Raw genomic sequence first — 24,602 nt, forward strand, 5'->3', positions numbered from 1 at the left:
ATTTTCAACATTTCAGACTTAACAGAGTATTATGATGATGGTGCAGATGAGGAGCTGATGTTAGAGCCATGTCCAATTCTTACTTCTAAGAAGGAGGATATAGAGGAGATTTTGGATAGTCGTGTGGGTAGGAGTACCAGAAATAGGTAGTATGAAGAGTATTTGGTCAAGTGGAAAGGATAGCCAATAGAGGACTCAACTTGGATTTCAGCAGCTGAGGTTTCCCATTTGGGATTTCCTCTACCATTCATAAAGTGACAGGGTCACTTTTCAATCTACCCTAGGTGTTTGATGCAGGAGCATCTAGAGGTATAAGAGCAATCCTGTGTCAACCAAAAAAATGTACTTAGACTTAGTTTTTGTTTCATGTGTTTTCATTTCTGGATAACCATTTGGGTCAAATAAAGGTTCCCACTCTCATAGTTCCACTATCAATGTTCTAGGATAGAGTATTTGAACACCTTGGGATACATGTAAATGCCAAAAAAATAGGAGTATGTAATTGAGCCATCATTTTGGTGAACTAGAAGGTGTAAATTGGTTGGATGATTATCATTGTAATTTAGAGCATTCCAAAAAAAGAATCAGGTCAAAAGGCCCCACAGTTTGAAAGTTATCACAATTTTTCAATTTTTGGAGACCTCCTAAGAAGGCTTCAAAGTCAGGTTAGGGGCATTAAATGACCTTGAACAAGGCCAAAAAATGGGGGATGAGTGGAGCTGGTCCATAGGGCTGTAGAGCACTTCAAGAGCTTTTTGGATATGTAAATTGTCATCAATCGAAGCTATAGTTCAAAAGTTATGCCTCTCGAAAGTTCGGTTACCATTTTTGGATTCTTCTAATTTTGTGCCGACTTCTAATGTGACTTCTAGAGCCTTCTATTTGGTCGGTGGATGCCAACTAGCACTTTCTAGAATGTATTCCTAATCCTTAACCCTCTGGGGTCTATTTAAGAACATTTTTGGCATTGTAAAAGGCAGTTTAGAGTGGAGTTTGAGAGAAGGTACTAGGAGAAGAATTTATCTCCATATTTATGCTATTTTAAGCCCATAGGGCATGTTTTGGAGTCTGTTTCTCTACACTAAGTGTACTAGCATATTTTTATAGTTAATAAAATTTTCCCTTTCCTTTTGTGTCCATTCTATGCTTGGGTTGTGTCCCCATCATGAAAGGATGCAACATCACCCACAACTGTAACTAGACTTGGCATCAAGGCTTGGAATCAAGTTTGTAACTTTTCTATGACTATTTTCACATATTACAATAATTGGTTTGAAAGATGGAGTCCTAAAACATGTACTTCCTTTGTAAGTGGAGGCCTAATTGCACTAGTTGCCTAAGGGAGAAAGTGAACAAAAGCCCATTTTTTTGTGTCATCAAACCTAGGTGCATTAGTATGCTATGTAAGTCAAAAAAGGATGTCCAAAACTTAATTTATTTCCTTGGTTTGTGTGGAGATATTTCACTTAAAACTTATTTTTCATTAAAAGGGGCCACTAGTCTTTGTAGATGATTTAAGAAAGCAACTATGCATAAAAACTTACACATTTTGAATTTAACCATTGTTTTATGTCGTTGGTGATCTAAATAGGCTATTCCAATGTGTTGGACTCTTCCTTGTTCATTTGAAGAAGTTTAAGGTTGTCTTTCCAAATTGGTTAATTTGTGCATAATTAGCAACTTGTGATAAGTTGTCTTATTCATAAGGTTCCCTGGTGATTAGGGTTTTCATATTTTGGTGTGGGGTTGTGATAACTTGGTATCATCCTTTTAGCACTTGTGATTAGTGATTTCATGTTTGATCATCTTTACCAAGACATTTGGTTGAAGGACTTTACTAAAGAGGGGTTTTGGACTAGTTGATCACCTTGTGCTTAGTCACACTAGGCTCCATTGCATCAATCATGAACTAATATAGCTTGTACTTTAATTCACCAATTAAACCTTCAAAATACAATCTAATCTAATTACATGCATGAAAGACTGAAAGCAATAAAACATTCATAATAGTCAACACAAAATTTGGTAACCTAGAAACCTTCCAAATAGAATGTAAAACTATAGTGGGGATGATAGCCACAAGATTTAGTATTGTAGTATAAAGTTATCTTTATAAAGCTTACAATTGATCACTTCTGGTGATGTTCCCTATTAGGAGCAGTAATGACTATTAGGTACTCCTTTTGAAAGAATTTGTACAATATAATTAAGTATGCACTCAATTAGGAGATTCAGCATAAGACTGTTAAGTCTACCTTGTTAGAGGACTTGACTAATGCAACTGTTAGGATGAACCAGTAGTAGATCTCTGATTTGCAACTTAGTTTTCCGAATGAGGTTCATTTAATGTATAATGATCACCTCACTTTGATGGATAAACCTCTACTTTTCCTTATACTTGTTGATGCCTTTTTAATTCACACTCATACTACTTATTTCTTATTAGACATTCTCATTTGGATATGAAAATATGTATTACAGATAAACTAATCCAAATCATTACCTTCTAGAGTCATCTATAATACCAAATTTATCATAATTCACTAAATTGACTCACTACTATAACTAGGGTTTTGAAGACCACTCAAGTGATGTTTTTACATTCAAAAACATTATCAAATCTGTAAGCTTTGGCATTCAGCTAACACTAGTGGATGGGCCACATTGATCACTTGGAAGTAGTATGTGATGGGATTCAAAAGTACATTTCTATTTTGAGTACCATTCTAAAATTTGAGCCCCTATTATAGATTTTCTTGCTTGCATACCTGACTATATTTTTGAGGTATATGAGCTGTGTTATGTTTCTAGCACCTTGCATTCAATATATCCGTGTATCTTATAATAATAAAGTTTCATTCTAAATAATTTTGTGAAGTTTCATTTTGAGCATTGTTCAAATTTGGATTTTTTCTTGTGTTAAATATTGACATGAAGCCTAGTTTGAAATTGAATATCTTACACCTAGTTATGTTTCATGACTCACCACTTTGGGACTATTTTTTATGCATATAGGGAACCTATGTTTTATTTTTCAAGTATTTTGGCATGTTTTGACTAGGTTTTGAATCCCTCAAAGTTGGTTGTTTATTGTTGTCATGCTAATGCATATTTCTTAGAATTCTAGGAAGCCATATTTGACTAGTTATAACTTTGACCTAATTGATCAAAATAAGAACATTACTTTTGCATTAATTCTAAGGATAAGACTCATGCTATGTTCCATATTTGAGCCTATGACAAATCCATTTAATTTATAAACTTGTTTTGGTGTCAAGAAGTGCAGATTGATTGGTAGCCCTGCTCAGGATGTCATAACTCCTAGTCCATAATAGATCAAACCAAATTGATTGTGCCACTATGTTCTACTTTGAAAATAATTTGTGTGTGGCTATTTCAAAGTCTTGATGAGTCTATTTGAACACTTTCCTAGGTCCATTCCATTTGTGAAAATCAATATCCTACTAGTTTCCCAATTTTGCAATTCTAAGTACCTCATTTAGCATGCTTTCCAAATTTGTCTAGTTATTCATCATGAGCCCTAATCATAGATTTATACTCTCTTCATGGAATTGAACTAATGCCCTAGGTTTCATGGTCCCAAGTGTTAGTTTGACCTATTTTCTAGGCTAAAACCAAAAACATTTTAATGTTTTCTGACATGTTTGTTTGCAAGTAGTTCAAAGAATGCAAATTTGCTGGTCAATATCTTTTGGCCCAAGTGTCATCATGACACAAAATATTACATGGTGAAAGAATGTGGAACAAAGAATCAATATCACTGATTTCAAGGCTGAATTAGGTGTTTGAGTCAGTTTTTAAAGATAGCATATAAACTTTCTTGTCAGAAAATATCAGTTTGCAAGAAAGGTAAAATGAATTTTAAATGATGGTTTAGTGGTAGAATTTTATTTTAATCTGTATGATGGGTTCAATAGGCTAGTTTGAGATATCAGATGTTTTATTTTAGTTTTATTTTTAGCTAGATCCACTTTGGGATCTAACTGAATTCAATGGCCTAATAAGACAATGTGAGATTCAAATATGTTTTAAAAGTAAGGTGAATGCTTTAACAAATGAAAAAGGCTTTGATTAAGACTTTTTCTAGAGTTTTTCTTGTGGAATATGGTATATTTTCTTCACCTTTGAGATGCAATTTGTGCATCAAGTTATAGCCAAGCATTGAAGTTTCCTTTATCACTCTCATTAATATTTTCTTACTAAGAATGAAATAAAATAATTGAGTTTTCAAAGAAATGTGTGACAATGATGATGATGATGATGATGACATGGTTGCATTGGAGAGGAAGATGAAAAGTGCTAACATGCCACCAAATGTTTAGAAGTGTGCTCAAAGAGAATTAAGGTGATTGAGGAAGATGCAACCTCAACAACCTAGCTATAGTATTTCTAGGGGATATATTGAACTACTAGCTGATTTTCCATGGCAAATAAGTAGTGAAGAACATGAGCTTGATCTACATACTACTAAGGAGTGTCTAGATAGTTAGTAGTGTGGTTTAGAGAAAATAAAAAAGATAATTATCGAGTACATGGTTGTTCAAAAGCTAAAGTCAGATGCAAGAGATCTTATTTTGTGCATTGTTTATTCCCTAGGGTTGGTAAGACTTCATTGACATCTTCAATTGCTAGGGTTTTGTATAGAAAATTTATCCAAATTTCCCTTGGTAGTGTCAATGATGAAGCTGATATAAGAGGACATAGAAGAACATACATAGAAAATAGAAAGTGAAAATGCTCAGAAGCTATTATCAACCAAAGTTAAATATCAAGTGGCAAAGCTAGCACAAAATGTTTCTAAACAAGATATTCATAGTCAAGTCAATAATAGGAAAAATTTCCCCAAAGAAGATAACAATGACCAACCTAAAGTTCTTGAACTAAAAGAGAGCAAAGGATTAATAATTTTGATTGTCATTTTCCTTATTTGTTGGCAATATGTTCAGAGTAGAAAATTCAATTTCATTAACAACAAACTTGGGATGGGTGAATAGAGATAGTGCATCCTCCATATCTAAAGAAGGGAATAATTCAAAAATTAAAACATCCAAGATTGATAGTGATTCATTGAATTCACAGTGGGAAGATAGTACATTTAGAATCCCTTTTGATGAATTATACTTTCTTGCTACTATCCCATTTGGATCCCATGTAAACCAGGATGCTGAGAGCTTGAAAGAGAAGTGTGGAAAAAGGCCAGAGAGTTAAATAGAGAATAGGAGGCCACTGGAGAAGCATGCTTTAGTTTGGAAGGTAGAAGTAATGACTCCTATCAAAACATCTATTGGAAATTTAGATTTGTACCACTAGATATGTCATCTATACAGAAGAACACCATTGTCTAAGTGCCTTATGCTAATATTTCATCCTACAAAATTAGATTCCCATTTTTTCATTAAAAAAGGTATGTCTCACATTCAAGTGGTGGGAATTTTTTAATTTATGTTTAAGTATCCAACCACTCAATCCCTTAGTGTCTCAAAGATACACACTTTTAAAGAAAGCCATGATTAGATGAGTGACCCACCTAGTCATGGATAGAAGGCAATGCATGAAGAAATAATTTGGCAGGCATCAAGACTAAAAAGTGATGACATCATAATGTGTCACATGGAAGTGAGGTGTTCCTTTGTAGGGATAACCATGTGCATAGGTCTAACTTTGATGATAGAGTGATGTAGTTAGTTAACTGTTGGTCACATGGTTGGAGCATTAAATGTCAAGTAAAAGAAAACTGCCTTGACCATCCGAAAAGACTTATTTTACAACTTTGTAAAGGTCATCCATGGTTAAGGGAGATGAGTTATAAATTTGGAAATATTTTTAGTTGCTTGGTTGCTTGACTTAAGATGCAGTAAATGGTTAAATCTCTGATTGTGTAAGGCAGTGACACGTGGTAGTGGGCTTGGGTGACAATGGTGATAGCTTTGACAAATCAAGTGGCACCATGTGGCAATGACTTAGTAGGGAACCTAGTAGGTTGGTGAGGTGGTGATGATTGTGTAGAGGATAACCAATCAAGTGATGACATGTAGCATCTAGGTGGTCAACCAAGTTTGACACAAATTCAAAAAGGAGAAATTTTAGAAATCCTAACTTGTATACTTCACTATATGTTTTGTAAATTCTTTTAAAAAGTGGTCCTAGCAATTCTAATTGCTCTTAACATGGTAGATCATCAAATGTGATAAATTGTAAGCCTTAATAGGCCAACTTTATAATGAAGTACTAAATCTTGTAGGTATCATCCCCTCCCTAGTTTACTTTCTATTTGGAAGGTTTTTGGGTCACCATATCTTGTGTCATTTATGTTATGAATGTTTTGTTGCTTTGATAATATTTTATGATAGATTAATTGGTGTAATAAGTTGAAGTTTTATTGGTTACTAATACAACCCACCCCCCTGCCCCCCCCCTCTCCTCTCCTCTCAGTAATCTTGCCTACCTCATATTTCCAAAAATTGGTATCAAAGCATTGTGGTCTCAAAGAAGTTTAAAAGCTTTAGAAAAGATTAGAGATAATCGATGTATACAAGCTAGATAAGACTATTAATAATAAAATATTGGATCTTGAATTGGCTATTGGGAATCTAAAGAAACTAAAGGAGAAACTCTCTCAATCATTGAAACAAAGGAAAGACATTGTAGTACAAATGAATGAAAATCTCTACACAGAAGAAAAAGTTGAAGATATTTGTCCTAAAAGGAACTCAGATGAAGCTAATGAAGCAATCAAAGATGTACTTGAAAAGAATTTCAGTCTTCAAGGAGAAGTTAGAAAGAAGAAAAGTGAACAAGAAATCCAATTAGTAAGATTATGTGAAGTTATGGAAGAAAAAGACAAAGCTAGAGAAGTGATAGAAGGAAGAAACAATGAAATTCAATAGCTATCCCTTTAGTAGGAAGACTTCATTGATCAATTCACTAATGCAAATGAAGATATCATAAATCTAAGATCAAAGAATGAAATATTATAGAATGATGTAGACACTAAAAAGAAAACCAATGAGAGGATGATGAAATTGCAACTAGACAAGAATCGGTTGAATGAGTAAAGACACAAAGGAAAATTTGGAATAGGATACACAATAGAAGGTGAATTATCCAAGCAAGGAGTTCAAAAGAATGAAAGGCCTACTTGTAATCATTGTGGTAAGTTAGGTCATACATCAAAAGAATATTGGAGTAATGGTAAATAAAAATTCAATGTAAAATGTTACAATTGCAATAAGCATGGTCTTAGATCAAGTTAATGCAAGGAGAAACCTAAGTTTAAATGTAAATGTCACAATTGCAAGAAACATGGACATAGATCTTCTAAATGCAAAATGAAGATATTATATCTAGTAGAAAAAATTGTAAAAGCTATATTTGGTTGGGACTATAAAACATGGTGTAGATGCCACTACTATGGAGAATTTGGGCACATTGGAGAAAATTGTGTGAAACATCACATGAGGACAACAAAAACCACTAGAAGATGTTTTATTTGTATAGAACTTGGACATCTTGCCAAGAGCTATATGAATACTAGAAGAATTGAAGATGAAAAGAAAGCCATAGCTGACAACATCAAAAAGTAGATGAGGTAACAATGGATTCCAAAATCTTCTAAGAATGCAAGTCCATGTCATGAAGAAGATGTCACTCAAGTGTTGGGTGACTCAAGCATCTCAACTTGAATTCCCTATGGAATGAATTAAACTAAGACTCTACAGCAGACATCTCACATTAGTTCTAGCTAGCTAGAAGGAAAGATCCATATCAACAATCAAGATGCAAAGGGATCACTAAGTGATTGTAGAAAGTCAAGATCTTACCGAGCTAGGCCAGGTTGCAAGACCTTATTGAGCAAGGTCAAGATACACTAAAACATTATGTAGACATTGAGCTATGAATGAATCTACTAAGTATTAAGGTTGAACCAAGTGGAAGAAAGTCTATCACTGAATGAACAAATGTACCAATAATTTATGGCATTTTAAAGGTGACGATTGTTAAAAGGAAGGAAAATGAATTCATTTATCACCATGAATTTTCAAAGAGTTATTTGCAAAGAGAAATTTATGTGCTTCCAAGAGATTTGTGTGTTTGTTGCTAAAGATTTTTATATTTTCATAAAACCTACCTAGCATGGTGTCTTCTAGTAGAAAAACTAGTAAAATATTTGAGATGTTGGTTTGAGGAGTCAATTAGAAGGCATTAGACTTCAAGTTGAATTCCACAATTATAAAAGTGCTTGACCAAATGGAGCTCAATCACATATTCCACTCATTAATGATATCCATTCATATTTTCACTATTCAATACAAGAACTTTTAACCTTGGAGATGGATGAGTCTATAAAGATGTTATGTTTGAATGGTGTGTTGAAACCCGAGTATCAACATTTGGAGACCAAAGGTGTAGCACACATTCTGCATATGCCTTGAGACTTTCAGATAAAATGGATAAGGTTTATTCTCATCCATGTACATAATGGGAAATTATGGTTGAAGAAGCCTATTCAAATTACAAAGAAAATGATTCATAGAATCACATGGTTCCCAATGTTTAATAAAACCAAGACTACCAAAATTCTAAGTTGGGTAGAACTAGAAAAAAAGACTCTTGTCATATGGGATGGAAGAGGAATGAAGACCACCAGTGTGACTGACATGGAGCTAAAATTTTGAATTCATGTGATTTCTCATAAGATTTATAGCTCTAGTCATCCCAATATTGTGTCATGTGAGGTAATTGATTTTTCTCTCAAGGTAGTGAAGAACAGCATATCCTTTAACCTTGCCAAGTTAATGTTGAATAAGTTCAACAAGAACATGGAGATCATTAAAAATTCAAAGAAAAATCCATGTTAGTTTGGTTCACTATTAACTTGTTTATTCTTCTATGTGCAAAAATTCTTCCCTTCTAAAGGTTTAGTCATATGGAGAAAAGAAATACAAATTTTATATTAGATTAATGAATATATAGCAGAGATGAGTGGAAATTTTGTTAGTATCATGGATAACTATTTTGATTCATTAAAGGAAAAGAGGGATAGAAGATATAGAATACCAAAGTAACTTGTAGAAGATTACAAGGATGATATTTGTTTCATGGTAGACTATGAAAAAGTGTAATTTAGGCAATTAAACCTAGAGTGGTGTGGGTTAAGCCTTTAAGCTATGAGGTTAACATTGATTACACAAAATATATTATTAAGGCACTATTGAATGAGCCTGTGGATCCCAACGCCACATATTTTAGTACTTATGATGAAGCCAAGGCAAGGATAGAAATTGAAACTAAGCTTCCTCAAGTAGTTAACAAAGGAAAGAAGAGGCTAGCAAACATAACGCAAGTAAGTTCTACTCTTCTATTGACTAAAGGAAAAGGAGATGTGGAAGAAGATAAAGTAGAGGATGAAGTAGAAGAAACAAAGTCTGAAGAAGAAGATCCTATAAGGAAGAAAGGTATGGTTATCATTACCCAACCTACCAAGTCATCTATTGTAGTATTTATAAGAAGAGAATTGAGATCTAGAAAGAAACTAAAGTCAGATGAGGAGGATGTTGAGGAAGTTATTTTCAAGAAGCCTCCACCTACTTTTCAAGAAAAAATTTAAGGAAATAGAAGGACAAGTTGGAATGGAAAATTTCAAATCTCTTAGATATGAAACTAGGTGTGTAGATGAGAAGAAGAAAATTGAGGAAATGAAAATGTCAAAATTGGATAAATGGATATACTCTCTTGATCAACTTGTACATCAAATTTCAAATGAGCTTGATGCATTAGTGGAAAGCAAAAGCCTTCAAACAATGAACAATGGTGAGTTCCAAGGTATCAACTACCTTAATTTTGGTTACAAGTGCCCAATACTTATCACAAGTAGGATAAGGACTAAGGGAAATGGTTATCACAACCCAAGTACCCAAGGAAACCTAATCATTAGGCTATGCCAAGAACTAGATACCAAACAATTGAGAAGTTACTAAGAGGTCTCTTTAGCCAAATAGGAAATCAAAACCCATGAAATGTCTTATATGACTAGGGGTGACCTAAAATCATTTTAATGGCCTATTTAGGTCCTATTATTTTAGTTCCAATGGTTCTTTCATCCAAAAGCAACACATAGTACTAAGTTGCTTCACAAACTAAGAATTTGGCATATAACCTTTCTGAACTAGTATTTTGAACTTAGGTCAAATTAAATAAAAATAAAGTATGAATTATATTAAGGATCCTAACACCCTTTTGGTACTTATGGAACATATCCAAGCACCAAGACTTGAAACTAACTGGAGGTCACTGATTTATTGAATTTTAGGACATGGCTAATATGCCTAATTAGATATGAATTACACTACTAGTGATTCTTCCTACAATTCAATGCAATGATCAATGATGGTATCATTTGAGGGCATGTACAAGGGTTAAAAATATAGAATGTAAGGTGTTGGTGAATCCCCAATTAAGTTTTATCATGACTTACTAAGTCACTAGTAAGTGCATGTATGGCTTGTACACCCAGGTCTTTGTAGAAAACACAACTCCCTACATAACTCCACCTCTAACCTAAATTTTTTTCAAGCACATAAATAAAGGTTGAGTTCCACCAAGGGGGATCATATTCCCATGGTGGAATTGGGTCAAAAGACCAAACCCTATCTGAAACCTACTAGAAACCCTCAATTTGGACAAGCAAAATAAAACTCTAATAACTTCTTATTTACAATGAGTTAGATCATGAAACCTATTGAATTTTAAAGTAGATTGGATACACAAAATTATAATCTTAAGGATTCATGTACAAAGGCCTATAATTTTTTGTACCAGGGCACTATTCTCAAGAATTATAGAGAAGTGGTTGTTATTTTATTGATAAAATTGCCAAATTACATTTCCCTTCCTACAACCTTCCTGTAAGGGCTTATGTATGCACTCCCAAAGGTTACATAACTTGTTTGAAAAAACTATCCATTTGGTAATTGTGTTTACAATGCTTGACAACCTTTAAGAAAGTTTCTCAAAAGTTGCATGACAACTTTTAGAGCAACTTTTTCCTAATTTGGAAAATTGCAAAACTAATGACCAAACTTGGTCTGAGCATTAAACTAATAATACAACATGGATCTAAAACCTTCAAAACATGAAAAAATCTAAGGTCCTATGAATTTTAGGCCCATAGACCATTTTTAACATAGTTAACTAGGGGCTTATAATTATCCCAACCTTGGAATTAGGCCTTACAACTTGGTCTAGGTGCTTGATTAAGAAATCTAAATTGATTAGAGAGTTTAGGACTCTTAGGTGTGTTGTTTTTTGAGTTTAGAGTAGGTGCTCCTAAACTAGAGCTTATGCAAGAAATCAAGCCAAGATGGAAATATTCCAAGAAGACTACAAAAGATATATATGAATAGACTCTAATGCAACTTATGTTGAGTCTTAGTGAAAAAGAGGTGGAAGATTCCATTAAGAAAAATGAAGAAAAACTCACTCTTAAATTCAATATATGTCTTGTGTTGATAAAAGACATAGAATCTATGGTGAAGACAACTAATACCACATGGAAGAACATTTACAACCTTCATCAACTAAGAGACTTCATTGTTCATGTTAGTGATAGGGAAGATATTAAGGAAGATGATGATAATGATGATGAAGAAGATGTGAAAGAAAAAGATTATGTAAACCTGGATGATGAGGAGTAAGAACATAAAGCTATAGAGGAGAATCTCCCTGAGATTTAGAGTATTGAGGAAACTAATCTAGAGAAGATCGCAATACCAACAATGGCCTCATTTCCTCATTCTCTAAGAAAATCTTCTACTGAGTTGGCTATCACAATGACTACAAAAACATGCATCCAACCAATCTCTACACCTATTCAACTAAGTACCATATTGATTGAAGTGATCAACACTTCATTTATCGAGTAGCTAGTGCCTCCACCATCATCAAATTTGATGATACAATAATAAGGTATTTCTACTATCAGGTGAGTATCTACTTTTGTTGTTAGCCCCTCTATTTCTACTATTGTTTCTATTGAAGATTTAGTTAGTAAAAGGAAAATTGAGATCAAGTCTCAACTAAGTACTAAAGTTTCAAGCAAGGATAAAGATAAAGAAGAGTACATTGATCTAGATGAGGATATCGTTATCCCAAATTGGGATATCTCTACTTTGAATCCTGATCAAATGAACATAATGGGTGAATTGTTGTAAAAGAGAGCTAAGAAATATAACCTTAGAGAAGAAAAGAGTAGAGAAATCCAAGTGCTTGAAGATGTAAAGAACATACTTATGAATTCACTGAGTATTGAGGTTGATAGTAAACAACCTTTTTTGGACCAATTGGCAGAAGTTGTCCAAAAATTCAATGAAGATCTAAATGGACAACAAAAGTTGTTACAAAGAGAATAGAAGAAATTTGAGAAAAAAGTATTGGAGTAGGTAGCATAGAAAATTGCAATCAATCAAGTAGAATTGTCTACTAGTCTCAGTTCACTGGAAACCTTTGTAAATAATGTAACTTTATTATTTAGCAAGTTGTATGATACATCAATCTTCACCCAATGAATCAAATATAAGTAATTGAAGATAGATGAGGACTTGAAGGAAAGTTCACACCAATTGTCAATTGACTTGGGCTATAGTTTTGCTCACTCCTCAAAGATTAGATTTTTGACTAATTTCCAAGTATAATTATTAAGGTAAGAAGCCACGATTAGGGACACACTTTTAGACATCTAAGGCATGATTCTTCTAAATGTGGATGTATTGCAAAAACACATTGCACATGCAAAAACTCTCATCCATTATAATAACTTCTCCATAGCTGATCACATGATGGAGTTATCAACAAAAGTATAGATTTAATGTCGTGCAAGCATGGTGTTATAGGAAAATTGGGGCAAAACAATGGCATTGATTTTCAAGGTATATTTTGAGTTCTTGTCACATTTTGGAATTATTGTGTACCATACACCTTTTTCATTTATGTCAAAAAGGGGAAGAAGTAAAGTATAATATGATATATATATATATATATATATATATATATATATATATATATATATATATATATATATAGGAGGAGAAGTATACAAGATGAATGTATATGTATATATAAAGAGCATTAGGGAGAAGTATAATATGAGATACTAGATATATGTATGGGGGAACATCATAGTATTATACAAATATATGTATAGGTATTTAAAAGACATCTTTTACAAAAGCAATTTTGAAAAATCTCAAAAATAGAGTACGTTATCAAGTTAAAGACATGGGAAGGAGAAAAGGAATATTTTGTACTTGAAATTTTGAGAATTTAGTTTTGGATTGATAAGTGTTTTTGCCACTAATGTCAAAGGGGGAGATTGTTGACATTATGGTCACAATTTGTTTATTAGTGACCCAAACTTATTCAATTGGTTAAATAGCTATCGAACCTATATTGGAGTTTGTAGTGCTACCAAAGTAATCTAGGTTCTACTGAGTTCTATAGTTGCTACCAAGTTCTAGAATCACTATTCAGTTTAGTTTGAGCAACATTTACCAATTTGATCAGTGATTGTGCTAACCAAGCTTCATAGTGTTGAATGAGTTGCATAATGTCAACCATGTTCTCTAGTATCTACCAAGAATGTAGTTTTAGTGATGTGAATCTAGTGTTGACTAAGTCAAGGAGTATCAACCAAGTCATTTAGTTTATGCCAAGCTCATAGTGCTAGTTTTGATTGAGCCATGTAGTGTCAACCAAGTGATTTATTTTATATGCCAAGTTTTGTAGTGCTCACCAAGTCACTAGTGCTGACCGAGTTTAGATTACTCTAAACTAATTAGTATGAACCAAGATTCTATGTCTACTGAGTGGATGACATTGCCAAGTGTTGATAATGGTTGTTGAGTATCAGAACCTTATCAATTTTTTCTTCAAAACCCATGTGCCAGTAGTTGGACCAACTTTGTGATCTTGATTGAAACTTATGTTGTAGCAAACTTTGATGAATTTCAATTTGGATTGGTATATATACAATATATTATATCACATCCAAATAACATAATAGAAGGTATGATGCAAATATAATAAGAGAGAAGTGTGAATTGTGAAAGCTACATGAAGTATAAGGATCAATAAAGATTTATCTATCACATCAAGGCGATCATTACATTTCAAGAGAATCTCAACCAACAAATTAAAGTTGTAGATCAAAGATCAACCACTAGTTCATCCTAACATGTGTATCAGCTAAGTCCTTTAACTAGGTATATTTAATAGTCTTTGAAAAATCTCTTTACCAAGTGCATACGTCATTGTATGTTTTTGCAAATCCTTTTACATGGTGGACCTAGTAGTCCTCATTTCTCTTAATAGGGAATATCATCATATGTGATCAATTATAAGCTTTAATAGGCCAATTTTATACTACAATGCTAAAGGTTGTGGGTATCATCCCCACCCCAATTTTACTTTCTATTTGGAAGGTTTCTAGGTCACCATGTCTTCTGTCAAAATGTTATTAATGTTTTAATGCTTTCATTCTTTCATGCATGAAATTAGATTAGAATATTTTATGAAGGATTAATTGGTGAAATAAGTTGAAGTTTTATTGGTTCCTGACTCACCCTCCCCTCTCAATAACCTTTCCTACCTCACATTTCCAACAAATAAAAGTATTCAAAATTCTAGAACCTATCAAGGGTGATGCTAAGACATTGGCTTTCATCATGAAGAACAAAAATGAGTATCTCTTTGCACACATTATCATTGCACCTCCCCACACTGATACAAAAGAAGTGTCTTGAAAAGATTATTAGATTAAATATATAAGGCTTATAAATCCCATAGTTGATATAATAAAGGTTCTGATGACCACATTCCTTAAGAAAGTGTTTTTGAACTTGGATTGGCATGAATCAAAAAGAACAATAATCTATCTAGGGACATGTCTGTAGTAGGGGCCTTCTAGAACTCCCACGTTCCTTTGATCAAGAATTCTTCCCATTAGAAAAAAGTTATTTTCAAGAAAATGGAATGAATTTCTAAGAGGATACTTAAATGAAATGTTAGGTTTGATTGACCCTGATCATCCAAAGAATTCTCTAGGGACTGCTCTAGCTAGAAAAGAAAGAGCAAGGAGAAGTTGCTAAGGAAAGTGATTAATCTTTTTATGGTTTCAAAATGTGGCACCAAATTTTTGAAGATAAAGGGGTATAAATGATAGAGGGTAATTTGAACCTTCTACAATAGCATATAAAATAATGCCAAAAATTTGGCTACAGCAATAAACAAATATTTAGGCCTAATAGATGAAGTACATTGCTCAGCCAATGATTTAGAAGCATTGAAGACTATCAAAGGGAAAAGATATTAGATGTTTATGGATTTATATATTGTAAAGGAATTAAATAATGTGAGGATGTCCAAGGGATAAATAATAAACTTAGAGGTATTTTTTGGAAGTGAATAAAAGTTGTAATGCTATCAGCCTACACATTTTTTGGGAATGATTCAAGGACTCGTCTTTTTTTACTTAAAATAATGGTACAAAACTTCAGAGAATTTTTTGATTCAACTTCATTCATAGATGATATCATACAAATCTTTAAAATGGAAGAAGCACTACTAAAGTTAGAGTCTATGAATATTTTATAGATACTAGGCTAGAGATTAGTAATTACCACTAGGTGGTGCGTAATATGTATGAGTCCTTAGATATTTTGGAAACTAAGGAAATCATCGCTAATATTTAAAATTCTAGAATATAAAATATAGATGTCATTTTGGTTGAAAAGGAAGAAATCCTAGATTGTGGAAATTGAGTTTTGACACTTAGCAAAATTCTAACAATTTTGGTTCTATTACAAGGAACACTTTTTAGAAGGTGCACTTTTCATAAGGTGCACTTTTCTAGAGGTACACTTTTTACAAGTGTTAATCTCAGATTGGTTTTGACATATGAGTGTTTGTACACTTAAGTCATTTACAATTAGAACTTAGTCCATGTCGAACAAGTAATGCATGCTAAGAATAACATGTTAGATAGTGCATACCAAGTGAGATGGTTAGTATGTGCCAAGAAAATAGTTAGTGCCAAGTCACTCAAGTTTTGAGCAAATAGATGATGTCAAGTAATTCATATATTGAGTAACCAATAGATTCCAAGTCATTAAGATATCGAGTTACAAAATTGAAGTTGAAGTTGATCTCAAGCATCTAGGACTTAAAGTGTTGAGTAATAGAGTTTTGACATAGTTTCTTGTAAAGACACAACCTACTATATGAACCATTTTGGAATTGACTTGAGGATTTTTTTACAATCCTAGATGATAAGAATGAAGCTTTATTATGAATCCCTATTTAATACATGCCACCAATCAGTTAAAGTGACACTTTGAATGGGTACATGAATGAATTAAATTTGTTAATTCATACTTAACCCTAAGTCACCTAGGTCTTTTTAAGGAGGTAAAACTCTAAAATTTGTATGAATGTGTAAGTAGAAAAGAGAGATGTTTTCATGCATAGATAAAGCATTCATGGTGACTAAGGAATTGTGAGTTAAGATACATTGTAGAATTAATTAGAGGAGAACATAGGAAAGGAATTAGAGGATAGTAGAGATACATTTGATTAGTGAGCATCAAGTACACATTAGGAAAGAGGTGATCCATTATATAGCAACATAGTGCTAACCACAAGATCATGTCTAAGACATTGCAATAGGTAAATGAGTTAAATTTCTTAAAAAAGTAGTTGTAACAAGTTGTTCTAAATCGTTTAACAAGGTTCTTACTTCATTTAAAGTTGAAGTCCTTTTACTAGGTAGACTTCTAATAGGGTGTTGAAATCCTTTAATACAATAAGATCTAAAAATCTTGTAATTTTTTAATAGGTCAGGCCATTTACAATGTAGATCATGTTTCATGATCAAACATCGTAGTCTTCATTGGATACACTTTACAATTGTAGTAGTGAAGATTTGTGGGTGTCATTCCCACCAAATTTTTACCTACTCATTGGAGGGTTTATGGGTAACCAAATATCATGCATCATACATGTGTTGAATGTTACATTCTTTCATACTATTGATGAATATGTTTAGCTAACTATTTTAGTTTGCATGCAAATTGTGAGATGGATATGCAATAATTGAATTTATGGTTAAAGCTTTGAAGGACTGATTCACCTCCTACCCCCACCCAACCCCCCATCTTAGAGTTTAATTTCCCTATTGTATTTCCAAAAATTGGTATCAGAGCATAGTTCTCTGGAAAGGAAATCTTTGTAGCTTTGAGGAAAGATCTTGGAGCTGGAAGTCTATAAGTTGGGAAAGACTATTAAGAACCATAAGATTGAAATCCAACTTACCCTATATTAGCTAAATGAAGAAAGAGATGAGTTGAAGTGATCATTGAATAGAAGGAAATACATAGCTATTTAAGAGAATGTCACACATTACCAAGAGATTGATACTACTAAAGTATTAATAGATGGAAACACAAGTGAATTTGATACATAAATTATGGATATGATTGAAAAAATTGAGCCCTAACAGAAGAATTCAAAAATCTCCATGTAGAACAAGAAGTCCAATCAGTATTTCTATGTGAGGTGACTGAGCAAAAAAAGAAATCTGAAGAAGAGAAAGCCATGATTGAGGATGACAAAAGGATACTGACCAATAGACTAGAAGAGAAGACATTAGAGGTGAATAAGATTTCTCACATACAACTGGAAACATTGAATCAAATAATTATTGTCAATAATGAATTGAATGGAAAAGATATTGAAATCACAACACTAAAGTTATAGAATGAAAAACTGAGAAATGGTTTGAAAAGAGAAAAATAAATTGCTGAAAGTTTGAACAGACCTAGTGAAGCCATCAAGTATTTTGAGCAATTGATGAGATCTCCTAGATCCAATAGTGATACTACTAGATTGGGTTAAACTAGTACTGATGAAGGAGAATCATCTAAAAGTGGTGAAAAAAGGAATATCAATGATGAGAACTCCAAACCTACTTGTCACAATTGTGCAAATTTAGGACATATTGCTAATGTTTGCAGAAGCAAGACTGCAAATCAGATTCCTAAGTAGAAGTTCATCAGTCACTACCACAAGTGCAACAAACAAGGACATTAGGCACATGAATGCAGACCCAAGACCATAGGAACACAAAGATTTGAAGGATATTTTTATTGTAAGAATTTAACTTAGGGAAAAATTAACCCAAGAACTAAGAATTCAAGCACAAGCACAACTATAGACTAGAAAGGAGTATGATTGGAGTAACAACGTATTCAATTCAATATGCATCAAAGTACACTAGGAGTTCCTATATATAAAGGCCTCTAAGAAGGAGACTTAGGCACAAAGTGGGAGAAGGAATAAAGCCTCTTTTCATGATTGACTTTCCCCACTACAACCAATGAATCATCTTTAAGACTCTGCACCATCACTGAATCTAAAAGGAACTCAACTTTATGACCATCTCCAAGGTGAGTGATTTGGTAAACTAAAAAGAAGTTGGAGCTAAGGTTTGGAATGTAGGGAACATCTTTGAATTCCCCATTGTCCATTTCCACATGTCCTTTCCCTTCAACTTCCATTTTAGTATCATCTCCCATGAAGATGTACAGTACCTATGATTGCTTCAATGAAGAGAAGTCTCCCTTTGAAGAGCCCATATGATAGGAGACACCTGAGTCAAGTATCCATTCCAATGAAAAACTTGTATTAGCCATAAGTACTTGTGCTTTTCCCTTTGAACAGGTTGGAGTTGAATCCTTGGAAGTACCTATCACTTGAATTTTGTTCATTCTAAGTAGGTTTTGCAACTCATCAATTCTTTTAGTCTTGGAGTGATACTCATCATGATTTGGATTTTTGCAATATGCACAAAAAAATTTATCCTTCTTTTCATTACTTCCCTTCTTGTCGGAAGAAGAATTTCCTTACTATGAGGAGGATTGTTGTGTCTCAAATTGTGATTTCTGCTTCCACTACTTCTTCTTCTTGTTACTAGAACATTTCCCTCCTTGACTTGATTGGTGCTCATCTCTAGCCACTAATTCTTTGGTCTTTGATGTCATGAGAAGTCCCAAATCTATCAAGTGAGATTGTTCAACAATCAACATTTCTACAAATGCATCAAATGTAGGCTTTTGATAAGCACTTCCCATGGTCAACCTATGAGTATTATAACTCAATCAAAATGAATTAAAGTTTGAAGGTAGCCTCTTTAGGATGTGATGAATCAACTTGTCATCCTTTATGGGATTTCCACAATCTTTAAGTAGTGCCCTATACTCATTGGCTTTGTTGATTTAATCTTGAATTGTGTCAAAGTTCTTTGGATCCAAGAGAAGTATATCATCCTCTATCTGAAATCCCTTTTCCTCATGCATCTTACCATACAATGATTTAAGTTCATCCCAATCAAGTTTGGATTCCTTGAAACTGGAAATATGAAAGAAGAGATCTCTATGTACATAATTCCTTATAGTTCCTAAAGCCTATTGGTCTTATTTCTTCCAATCAATGAGTTCTTTAACATCAATAGGTTTGGTAATTGTACCATTAGCATAAATACCATAACCTTTTTTCATTAATCTACTCCATGAAATATCTTTCCATGTAGAATAATTATGTGAAGTTAGAAGTGGACATTTAGGTGAACCCATGATGCAAAAATAAAAAGAGCACAGAAAGAGATACAAGAACATAATACACCACCCCCCCCCCCCCCCCCCCGCCCCCCTTTTCACTGAATCAAAAGACCTATAATGCATGTAAAATAGGCTACTTGTCAGAATGAACAAAGTGGAATTCTAATTTTTCTTTTTACAACTACCTTTCGGGCCTAAATCTGACACTAAGAACTATATTTGAGATGTACAACTATTCTGAAAAATAATGAAAGTAGTACAATGTAGAAAAAGTCCTAGTTTTGAAAGTGAGATTTTTGTCCATACAACCATAGAATCTAAGTGTAGATCTAGAAAGTAGACAAAAAATAACACACTTCAAAAAAAAATGGAACCTAAAAAAGTGTCCAGATGAGCCTGTATGGAGTGTTTGAAGTTGCAAAATGTAGGATTAAATAGGTGTAGTCACCAAAAAATGCAATTTCTAAAAAATTCTTGCACTAAAACTAGAAAAGAACTATACCACTAAAATTTTTGAGGAATTCTACCCAAAATTTTTTAAAAAAAAATTGCACCTAATTTGGAGTTCAGATGACCAAATTATGGGCTTGCAAAGTTAGGCTACCAAATCAAAAAGAAATCTAAAGAGGTGTTTGGAAGGAAAATTACTAGCTTAAATTTGAAGGTCAAATAGCTATCATAATAGTTGAAAATGACTAGGAATGACAGTTAGATGTTCATCAAATTTAACACTATGTCTAGCTGATGTCAATGAGAAAAATAGTCACCCTAGGTGATGTGGTAGGGCGAATAGATAATGTGGCACTTGTATGATCATATGGATTCCACATGTCATTACTAACATGGGTTGACATGTACAACCTACTACTGACTGAGTGCTAACTGGTTTGATGACATGTGCTATGTAGGTGTGGATGAGGTGGTAGGTTGGTGACTATGCTATGACATGGCAATGCATCCATGTGTCACTATGTGATTGGTGGCTAGAAATACTTCTATGAATTCTCTATCATGCTCACTAGAATCAATTTTATTATCACTAAAAGAGAACATAAATAGAGGCAAGAGTTTTGAATAGTTGGCACGGGGGTTAATTTGATGCCAGCAAACAAACTACAAATAGTCATTGGCTGGTAAATGTTTCTATGATGCCAAAAATGATTTGTAGTGGCTACAAATAAAAGGGTTGGTGAGGGGGGAAAAGTCTTTAATCCCACATGTATGGGGAGATTGAACTTGGACTTGTTTAAAAACAAGGTGATGCAAACCATAAGCAAAGAGATCCATTGGAATTTGTTGAAGCCACTGATTGGAGGTAGGTTGTGGCTAGTCCAGTCACTAGTATTGCACACTGGTGGATGGTTTGGGTATTGGAAAATTGAGGTTCCACTAGTTTGATCACAAAATATTCTCTAATGTTAAGGGAATATGTTGTACAAATATACGAGGCTGGGGTGCGACTACTTGGTACCTATAAAAAAATTTCTTTGCAGCGTTGCCTAGCCTAAAAAAATTTGAATTTTTTTTGAAAATAACCAAAATATTGTGATGAAAATAGGGAGAATTTAAAATGCAAATCCAAATTAAATTAAAATATAGATCTAATAGATCATACCTGAGTTGCAAATCAGGGCCTCTAATGCCAATTTACAAAAAAAATTCCTTATGATCAAATTTTCCCTAGAGTAGATGAATTTATAGCCGATTCGCACCGAATCGATGTTCTAGATGCAATGGTAAGGTTAGATCTAGGTCTAGACACTTTCAATTTCTACAATACTCTAGATTTAGGCTAAGATTTTAAAGGAAAAATGGTTTCATCTATGTGAAGAGAAATTCTCCAAGCTTTGATATGATGTAAGAATTTTCCTTAGGGAAAAATTTATCCAAGAACTAAGAACTCAAACACAAGAACAACTATAGACCAGAAAAGAGTATGATCAGAATAACAATGTATTTAATTCAACATGCGTTAGCGTACACTAGGAGTGCTTGTATATAAAGGCATCTGAGATGCATCTAGAATGCCTAAGAATTAGCTACATGATAAGTCATATAACCATGCACCTATCCACCAGATATGAGTTATCCTCCATTAAGCACAAAAGTAAGTGCGATGATGAGAGGATAAGCCGACAAGGGTGAAAGATGAAAATTTATGTTGTAGACAACATGTGCTAAATTAGGAGTGAGAATAACTGTGTTGTCTACATGACAACTCAATGAATGATGCAAACTCCAGTGTCATAGACATCATGTGCTAAATTAGAGCTGCATAATTCTATGTTGTCAACATGACAACTCAAAAAGGTACACAAACTTCTAAGTGTCTCACAAAATAAATAATAAAATAATGCAAAATAATGCATTAACCTAAGTAAACTTAAGTAAGTGTGAATAGTAAATATGTATTTACACCAATAGTTATAACTATTAGAAGTATGGACATAGAGCATATGAGTGCAGATCCAAGCCCAAGTCATCATCAAACAAGAAGAAAAAGGTAAAGAATAATTGCAACTCTTATAATTGGGATTATAATACTAGGTATAATTTTTATTATTGTAAATAATATGGAAATGTTTCTAAGAATTGTATAAGAACACATTTCAAAAGTGATTACAATAGATTGTTAAGTCAAACTACATGTTTTAGTTTCTTAAAGACTGGTCACATAAGTAGACATTGTCTAACAAAGTCAAAGGCACCAAGCAATGAGTTCATCAAAGGTGAAGGAGAGGTAGATTTTGAGGAAGTCAAAGTGTAGATGAATAAAACATGGGAGAAGGAAGATTTTAGTACATCAAGCTCAAATGGGATCACTTCACCCAATGAGTGAGGTGATCACACCACTCCAAATTAAGCATTGAAGAGGTATGTGTGTGAATGATATTTAAATTATATATCATGCAACATCTCCAAGGATTTAGTTCTAAAAAGATTATATATGTATGAAGAAAGATGTAAATTATTTTTTAGAACCTCATAGAAATCTTTAAGTTTTGTCAATTTTCATGTTATTGTCATGCATGAAAAGTTTCACTATGATTGCTGAGTGAAAGTTAGTTTTTGTCGAGGTATCAAAGCTAATAGTGTTGGCCAAGCTTGTTGTGGTTTTTGAGCATTGAAGGAATTATATGGAAGTTGAGTGAGTTATAATTTCTATTTGAAACAAGATTACAATTGTGTAAGTATTGAGCATTTACTGTGAAGTTTTGAAGGCTATATGGTCAATTTTCAACTCATTCACAATCATTCAAATTTGGTGAGAGCATGAAGAGCTTAAGGAAAATTGGAGAGATTCTTCCAAGACTTTAGAGAACCTAATTCAACCTATTTTACACCATTCATCAAATTTGAGAAGGTATTTATAGTGTGCCGAGCTAAGTTGTTTAAATTTTTGCAAACCTTAGGTATAAAATATGGCATCTAGTTCTTTTGCTTCCAAGGTTAAAGAGAGAAAGGAAGTTTTGAATATTCAATTGATCAGTAATGATATTAGACAAATGAACTTTAAAGAAATTCCTAACATTACATTATCCATGATACCTCCACAAATTTTAATGATTCATGATGTAAGATGTTGTTACTCATGTAAGGTGGGTAGCATAGGTGACATGGAGATAAGAGATGTTTATGGAAAATTGTGTGAGAACTATGTATTGAAAGAAGAATTCAAGATTGTAGAGAGAGAAGTTTTAACTTGTGCCTTAGATTTTCCAAACATATTCAAAATAGAATGGGTTAATATTGTTCTTAGTAGGATTCATGACAATTCTATATGGTTGGAGGATGTCCCTATAAAAATCACTAAGAGGATCGTGTAGAGGGTAATGGGGTATCCAACCTTAGATAGACATAATACAATGAGGAGTGATGCAAAAGAGGCTATTGATAAAAATATAGAGGCATATAGAATAAGAGAAGAATGAAAATTGACACCATCACAGATCCCCTAATTGCTTTTGTAGTAAGGATAATTGCACATAAATTCTTTCAATCTAGCAGATTCAACAATGTACCTTGCATTGATGTTGACATAGGATACAAGATAGTCAAGAAGGATCATTCTTATGATCACCTTGATGAGTTATAGTTACATAATTTATCATAAAACTTGGGAGCCATCCGGATAACCAAGAGTGCATAGTACAAGTTTGGTTCAATACTTGTATGTATATTTTGCTATGTGCAGAACACATTCCCTTGTTTTTGTAAAGTTACATGGAAGACAAATAGATCTATTGAAATACATATAGGAGAATACATTGAGAAATTTGGAGAAAATTTTGAGTCTATAATGACTAGCTACTTTGAAGACTTTACGAAGTCAATGAAACAAAGACATAGAATTACAGTGTCACTAGTTGAGAAGCATTTCAGTAATGTTTTCTTTCTAGTTGATACTGATTTCACATATGTATAGGTTCCAGTTCCAAGGGTGATATGGTTAAAGCCTCTAGATTATGAGATAATTGTGGATGAGGAATCTATAGCAATTACCACTTTACTAGCTGAAGAAGTAAATAAGAAAGCTATAGATTTTGGTAATTATGATATAGATAAGTCAAAGATAACCATAGATTTGAAGACAACCTCTGTAATAAGAAAAAAGAACAAAATTGTTAAGAAGCTCAAAGAAAAATTAAGTGAAGGGACAAAAGAAGAATAAGAAAATGATGATGATAATGAAGGTGAAGGTAAAGATTCACCTACCCAAGCACCACTAGCAAGACCAAGGCAAAGAGGAAGCCAAGCTTAATGAAGGTGTCAAGGGAGAAGAAACCAATGAAGTACATGTACCCAAAGAAAAGAAGAAAAGAAAAGATAAAGGTCCAATAGTTAGCAAACAAAAGAAGGTTGTAAAGCCTACACAACCTAAGCCTATAGTTCCTATTACCAAGACCAACACAAGCG

Source organism: Cupressus sempervirens, chromosome 5 (assembly GCF_028749045.1).
Source record: "Cupressus sempervirens isolate cs-2001-9-10 chromosome 5, ASM2874904v1, whole genome shotgun sequence".
Lineage (NCBI taxonomy): Eukaryota > Viridiplantae > Streptophyta > Pinopsida > Cupressales > Cupressaceae > Cupressus > Cupressus sempervirens.